The sequence below is a fragment of the Salmo salar genome, chromosome 15, assembly GCF_965601325.2.
Source record: "Salmo salar chromosome 15, fSalSal1, whole genome shotgun sequence".
Taxonomy (NCBI): Eukaryota; Metazoa; Chordata; class Actinopteri; order Salmoniformes; family Salmonidae; genus Salmo; species Salmo salar.
This window is the reverse complement of record NC_138305.1, coordinates 13,946,513-13,955,000: the sequence shown is the minus strand read 5'-3', so window position 1 is coordinate 13,955,000 and position 8,488 is coordinate 13,946,513.

Sequence of the window (8,488 nt, the reverse complement as noted above, 5' to 3'; positions counted from 1 at the left end):
GTAAGAATCTAGCATCTCGTCCCAGTGCTCCCTTATACAGTAAGAGCCTAGCATATCCTCACAGTGCTCCCTCAAACAGTAAGTGAATGTCCTCACAGTGCTCCCTCACAGTAAAAGCCTAGCATGTCCTTAGCATGTCCTCACAGTGCTCAGTCTACCAAGCAGTAAGGAGAGTAACATAGGGATTAGTTATACTGCTACTCAGTTCCACTCTCATCTCAGAGCAGGTTAGAGAGACACGTGTTTTATAGAGTGGTGTATTCAGAAAGTAGGGGGTGATGAGGGTGCTAAGGCACACCCTGAAAAATCACAATATGAATGTTTTGTTTCACAGTCAACCAATCATGTCGATGTGGAGCTATACGGAGCCCTCCACATTGTTACAACATGTGGGAGGCGCACAGCAATGCGGTACAGAGCTCAATTTGGCCTCTGCATGCCTCCGAAGGTTACGCAATTGCATCACACCCTCCATACGTAGTGTCGCCGACCACAGTTCGGATCATAATTTGTCTCTAACAGCGGAAGTACAACAGTGGTGTGCAGAACGGCATCTCGGAACGCACAACTCGTCGATCCTTGTCACGGATTGGCTATTGCAGCAGACGACCACACCGGGTTCCACTCCTATCAGCTAAAAAACAAGAAGAAGCGTGCTCCAGTGGGAACGCAACCACTTGGTCCAAACATGGCCCGGTCCAAAGACAGTTCCCGTTGCGTCATGCTGATGACAGAGTCAGGATTTGTCTTAGCAGCGGTACAGGCTGGTGGCGGTGGTGGTACTGGTGTGGAGAATGTTTTCCTGGTACACGTTAAGTCCCTTGATACCAGGTGAGCAACGATTGAACGCCACAGCGTATCTAAACATTGTTGCTGACCAAACCCAATAGAATCGTGTTTGGGATGAGATGGAATGGCCTGCTCAATCTGCAGTAACTGTGTGATACCATCACGTCAACATGGACCAACATCCCAGTGGAATGTCTCTGACACCTTGTAAAATCCACTCCCCTAAGAATTCAGGTTGTTCTGGAGGCAAAGGGGGGGGGGTGGGGGTCCGACCAGGTACTAGATGTGTGTACCTAATAAATTGTCCAGTGAGTGTATATTCAGTATTCTGTGTTGATATCATAATAAAGAAAGTAGCTGATCAGTTCCTTTACTTCTTGTTGTTCAGGGGTCATGATTATAACCTAGTTCTAACTCATCTGGAGTGGCATTGATATTCAGGTCCTATATATTGATATATTCTATTATCTCAGGGCCTTGCTGAATCTGATCTGCATATCCTCTCATCACACTGACTCCTCCAGCCTCTCATAACTCTCCCTGGATAGCTAAATTATTCTAAACCATGCTAACTGATTAGCATTTGATGCTGTGAGGCACTTCTCCTCTCCGCCTGTGGACTATCTCATTAACCTTCCCCATTCAGGCTGCAGACAGGCAGCAGGGTGTTGCCCACAGCCACTGATCCCACAACTAGATGTTGCCATCAGGGCTTGAGACGGGGCGGGGGAAACATACACACCCATAAGGAGACATGGAAGAGTAAAGCAGAAATATAGAGCTCATTTACTTCACGCATGATGGGCTCACCTGGTCTGACACAACAGAGACACATAAAGACAGGGTCGGCTCCAACCATGAGCAACATAAAGCGGTCGCTTAGGGCCTTCGGCCGCTAGGGGGCCACAGCCACTAGAACTCAGTCGTAAAATAGTAAAATACATAAGGTGGAATTTGGTTGTGCATCAGCAGTTTCTCTTGTTATGTCAGTCACTCAATTGGCCATGTCAGCAAACAATTTTTAAGTCTAGCCAGTTATCTAAACTTGTAGTAGTCATGGCTGAATTCCGACCAGGCATTCTGGGTACGTGCCCAGGGGAACTGACCTCCAGGGGGCCCCGTTGACTTGTTAGTCAATCAGATATTATTAACATGACGTGTAGAATTTTGAGAAAATGTTCTTTATACTGCTAAAATGTTTCTCCACCCCAAAAACTAGTTTGATTGCATGAAATTTGTTATGAAATTGCAAAAATGCAGCCACAGTATCAGCATGAAAACGTAATCCTGGCACATTTTTGCAAGAAGTTTGAATGTCACAGTAGCTTACGTTTTTCTCAATATATCAGTGGCGATATTAGCATGTAAATTGTGGTGGAGAAAAAATAAGAAAACAGTGTCAAGAAAAAGTATGTCAAGCCTTTGGAATTACCTGGATTTATGCATAAATTGGTCATACAATTTGATCTATTCTTCATTTAGGTCACAACAATAGACAAACAGAGTGTGCTTAAACTAGTAACACAAACAATTATATTTTACATTTTAGTCATTTAGCAGACGCTCTTATCCAGAGCGACTTACAGTAGTGAATGCATACATTTCATACAATTTCATATTTTTTATTTATTTTATTTGTATAATTTTTTCTGTGCTGGCCCCCCGTGGGAATCGAACCCACAACCCTGGCGTTGCAAACACCATGCTCTACCAACTGAGCTACAGGGAAGGCCATATATGTTTTCATGTCTTTATTGAACACACGTGTAAACATTCACAGTGCAGGGTGGGAAAAGTATGTGAACCCTTGGATTTAATAACTGGTTGACCCTCCTTTGGCAGCAATAACCTCAACCAAACGTTTTCTGTAGCTGCGGATCAGACCTGCACAATGGTCAGGAGGAATTTTGGACCATTCCTCTTTACAAAACTGTTTCAGTTCAGCAATATTCTTGTGATGTCTGGTGTGAACTGCTCTCTTGTGGTCCTGCCACAGCATCTCAATCGGGTCGAGGTCAGGACTCTGACTGGGCCATTCCAGAAGGCGTATTTTCTTCTGTTGAAGCCATTCTGTTGTTGATTTATTTCTGTCTTTTGGGTCGTTGTCCTGTTGCATCACCCAACTTCTGTTGAGCTTCAATTGGCGGACAGATAGCCTTATATTCTCCTGCAAAAAGTCTTGATAAACTTGGGAATTCATTTTTCCGTCGATGATAGCAAGCTGTCCAGGTCCTGAGGCAGCAAAGCAGCCCCAAACCATGATGCTCCCTCCACCATACTTTACAGTTGGGATGAGGTTTTGATGTTGGTGTGCTGTGCTGTGCCTTTTTTTCTCCACACATAGTGTTGTGTGTTCCTTCCAAACAACTCAACTGTAGTTTAATTTGTCCACATAATATTTTGGCAGTTGTGCTGTGGAACATCCAGGTGCACTTTTGCAAACTTCAGATGTGCAGCAAGGTTTTTTTGGACAGCAGTGGCTTCTTCCATGAACACCATTCTTGTTTAGTGTTTTTCGTATCGTAGACTCGTCAACAGAGATGTTAGCATGTTCCAGAGATTTCTGTAAGTCTTTATCTGACACTCTAGGATTCTTCTTAACCTCATTGAGCATTCTGTTCTGTGCTCTCGCAGTCATCTTTGCAGGACGGCCACTCCTAGGGAGAGTAGCAACAGTGCTGAACTTTCTCCATTTATAGACAATTTGTCTTACCTTGGACTGATGAACATCAAGGCTTTTAGAGATACTTTTGTAACCCTTTCCAGCTTCATGCAAGTCAACAATTCTTAATCTCAGGTCTTCTGAGATCTCTTTTGTTCGAGGCATGGTTCACATTAGGCAACGCTTCTTGTGAATGGCAAACAAACATTTTGTGAGTGTTTTTAATAGGGCAGGGCAGCTCTAACCAACATCTCTAATCTCATCTCATTGATTGGACTCCAGGTTAGCTGACTCCGTACTCCAATTATCTTTTGGAGAAGTCATTAGCCTAGGGGTTCACATACTTTTTCCAACCTACACTGTGAATGTTTAAATTATGTATTCAATATAAGAAAGAAAGAAAAATAAACTAATAACACACAAATTATTGCACACTGTTTGTCTATTGTTGTGACTTAGATGAAGATCAGATCAAATTTGATGACCAATTTAAGCAGAAATACAGGTAATTCTAAAGGATTCACATACTTTTTCTTGCCACTGTATGTTTTTTATGCATGCTAGCAAAGCCACTACACAACACAACACTAAACAATACATTCATTGCACTAAAACGGTGAAAACGGTGCCCACAAACTGTTAGGGCCTACATAAAGCTGTCCCAACAGCAGACCTTTCTTTTCACTTATTTTTCCACAACCGGCTGTGATTGGGAGTCCCATAGGGCGGCGCACAATTGGCCCAGCGTCGTCTGGGTTTGGTCGGGGAAAGGCATCATTGTAAATAAGAATTTGTTCTTAACTGACTTGCCTAGTGAAATTTATTTTTTATTTCACCTTTATTTAACCAGGTAAGTTCTCATTTGCAACTGCGACCTGGCCAAGATAAAGCGTAGCAATTCGACACATACAACAACACAGAGTTACACATGGAATAAACAAAACATACAGTCAATACAGTAGAACAAAAGAAAACAAAAAGTCTATATACAGTGAGTGCAAATGAGGTAAGTTAAGGCAATAAATAGGCCATGGTGGCGAAGTAATTGCAATATAGCTATTAAACACTGGAATGGTAGATGTGCAGAAGATGAATGTGCAAGTAGAAGATACTGGGGTGCAAAGGAGCAAGATAAATAAATAAATACAGTATGGGGATGAGGTAGGTAGGTAGATGGGCTGTTTACAGATGGGCTATGTACAGGTGCAGTGATCTGTGAGCTGCTCTGACAGCTGGTGCTTAAAGCTAAATAAAAGGTTAAATAAATAAATTCATGGAGTGAATCCTTACCACCACTACACTGCTAGTTCATTCATCCTCATTTACTGCCTTTAAAAAAACATAGCTGATATGGCTGACTTGCTTAAACAAATGTGGTTTCTACTAATAATTGTGACGCACAAACTATGGCATAAGGGAACGACGATAAGAGGCAATCCGTCATTTGGATTAAGACATTTTATTTCATTTTTTTTATTTCACCTTTATAAAACCAGGTAGGCCAGTTGAGAACAAGTTCTCATTTACAACTGCGACCTGGAAGTAAGCGAGCTAGGACGGACATAGTCAATATAACTATTTGTTCAGCACTTTTGAAATGTACCGCAACAGAATTCAGAACATGGACAGTTATTACAGTATTCTCCCTGTACACCAAGTCAGAACCGTAGGATAAATAAATGGGGCATATAAGCAGACAATGAAAGCTCTTACAATATTCTATGATGACATTTCTCTATAACAGGCTATAGGCTACATGTGCACCACCAAGTAAGAACAGTAGGCTAAGTAATGAGGGGGAAAAGGACCACATTATTAGGATGAGGCACATGGGCTACTACCAGTTTTCTACACAACATACAATTAGTATTACTTTCTTGGCTACAGTATACATATCTCCCTGGCATATTAGATCAATTATGCGGCAGCATACAATACATTTTTGGACTCACCTTGTTATGTTGTGCTCACCTGAACAGGAAGGTGGCGCGCGGTCCTTCTTCTGGGCTCTAGAAAGAAGTCCGAAATCCTGACTTGTAATTCCGAGTTGGATGACCGTTCAAAATTATTTCCGTATTTTCCCAATCTGAGCTAGTTTTATCCGAGTTCCCAGTTGTCTTGAACTCACTGAAGTCTGAGATTTCCCAGTTACCGAGTTTCCAGTTGTTTTGAATGTGACAGAAGTCATGCTGGATTGACAGCATGGCCAATGTATTCAAACTTTTTTGGTTCATGGTGTTACCACCTTTTTCGTGATATCCAATATTACGTCTTATCTCATTGCTGCAACTTCCCTACAGAATCGGCGAAGGTCAAACCGCACTGCTTCTTAACACACTGCTCGCTTAACCCGGAACCACACCGCGTGTTGGAGGAAACACCGTCAAACTCACGACCGGAGTCAGCTTGCAGGCGCCCGGCCCGCCACAAGGAGTCGCTAGGGTCCAATGAGACAATGATATCCCGGCCGGCCAAACCCTCCCATAACCCTGACGACGCTGGGTCAACTGTGCGCTGCCTCATGGGTCTGCCGGTTACAGCCGGCTGTGACACAGCCTGGGATTGAACACTCGGCTGCAGCGCCATCGTGCTCATTGTTGAATTTGTGATTTCCAACTTGTTGTGTAATGTTTATATCCAATGGCCCGATGAGCACCGATACGTTTTATCTATAATTTCTCTTCATATGACAAGGATTGAAAAGGATTTGCCAGTAGATTGTCGACATGATTCATGATGTTGCCTGCTTGTCTTGCTAGCTAAGATTTTGAAAGCATGATGTTGGTATGATCAGTCCAATAAACGCTATAGTAGATATAACTTTTACGTAATTTCATCTGTGGCCAATGACCTTGAGCCTTCTTGAATGGGCATTTCTAATGTAAGTCTATAACAGCACTCAAGGGGCTTGAATTTTAGAGCTCTTCCCATAGATTTTGTGGTGACGTAGTGTCCCTATGAGTCAACGAACACTGAGCCAGTCAAGGCGCAACTAGAGAACATTACCAACCCCAACGCTCCGTATTTTCCACTGGCTGCCCCACCACCACAGAAAGCACTGAGCTGGGCTGAAACACCTGCATTTTGGAGCTGCTTTACTCAAGAAAGCAATAAAGAGACCATGTTTGTATGGAGGCTTTATTAACTCAATGATTTATATTTTTTGCATTGTTTGCAAACTGATATGTGACACGTATTAATGCCAAAATAAGTCGCAAAACAAAAATAACAATTAAAAAAAAATATATATATATATATATATATATATATATTATATATATACAGTGTATTCGGAAAGTATTCAGACCCCTTGACTTTTTCCACATTTTGTTACGTTACAGCCTTATTCTAAAATGTATTAAATAATTTTTTCCCCTCATCAATCTACACACAATACTTTTTTTTATTTTTATGTTTGCACATTTGTGACTTGTTTCAGGAAACTATGCATATGTCGAGCATCACTACTTCACAGGAGGGCCATTTAAACGTAAACTTTTTTTTAAATCAAAATGCTTTTTTGGCAGAAATGCCTTCTGGAACATAAAATTGGTAAATTATGAGCCTAGTTGGTTTAGCCACAGAAAAAGTCAGTAGCCTTCCCGCTAGCCATGATTGGCTGAGATAATGAGTGGGCTGGACATGCCGAGAGATGCATTTCGATTGGTCTGCCATGTTACACGCTTCTGTCTATTGGAGCTGGTCTGTATGTATAGGTAATCCTGTCTAACGCTGCTTTTAAAAAATATATATTGCATAGTAGAACTGCATAAGTGTTGCTCTCCACTTTCTGGAGGACTGAGTTTTGAAATCAGTGGAATTAGAGTCTGATAGCTAAGGAGACAGATATTACACCGCCGGATTACATCTTCAAACTAAAGGCAACCATGGCATCCATGACAGAGAGGGAGAAGCGTTCATCTAGCTAGCTACATTTTCATAAATTACACGTCTATAATTTTGTCAGAAATAGTTTTCATTTCAAGTTAAAGTGTACTGTTAGCTAGCTAGCTAACGTTAGCTGGTTGGCTAAGTAGCTAACATTAGCTGGCTGGCTAAGTAGCTAGCGTTATGTGTATGATCTGTGTATTTATATTATTTGTATCTCAGAGCCATTTGCATTGCTAGTTATAGCTTAATGTTAGCTAGCTAACATTGAACCTGGTTGGTTAGCTACCTGCAGATTCCTGCAGGGTAGTAACATCATGAGTTGGGATTATGGTTAATTGTTTAGTTAGCTAGCTACATGTCTTCTCAAAAGACTCCACTATGCAAGTAACCATTTCAATAGAATGTTCATGATGTCACTATGACAACTGTCGATAGACGTAGCTTGTAAATTCGCTCCGGCTATCTACTCCGATTTCAGAGCACTTTCATCTGAGTGTACCAGAGCGCAGAATAACTGCTGAATTTACGAACGCTCAAAACCCGTTGAATATGGTCGGTGTCAGTAAATGTTGACAAAAAGCGTAAATTGTTGCCAACAGCACAGTTACAGTCACCAACACTCTGGATAACATAAATACAGCCTAACCAGCTCTGCTAGGGAGAGTAAAATGGTCAGAGTGAGGTGTTCTCTCATTTGTGTCTGGAAATAGCTAGCAAGCTAGCCAACGTTATCCAGTTAGCTTGGGTGCTTGACTGCTGTTAGGACAGAACGCTCAGATCAACCCTTAACCTGTTGGGGATAGGGGGCAGTATTTGCACGGCCGGATAAAAAACGTACCCGATTTAATCTGGTTACTACTCCTGCCCAGTAACTAGAATATGCATATAATTGTTTCATTTGGATAGAAAACACCCTAAAGTTTCTAAAACTGTTTGAATGGTGTCTGTGAGTATAACAGAACTCATTTGGCAGGCCAAAACCTGAGAAGATTCCAAACAGGAAGCGCTCTCTCTGACTATTTCTTGGCCTTCTTGATCATCTCTAACCAAAACAGGGGATCTCTGGCATAACGTGACATTTTCTAACGCTCCCATAGGCTCTCAGAAGACGCCAGAACGATGAATGGTGACTTTGCAGGCCATGGC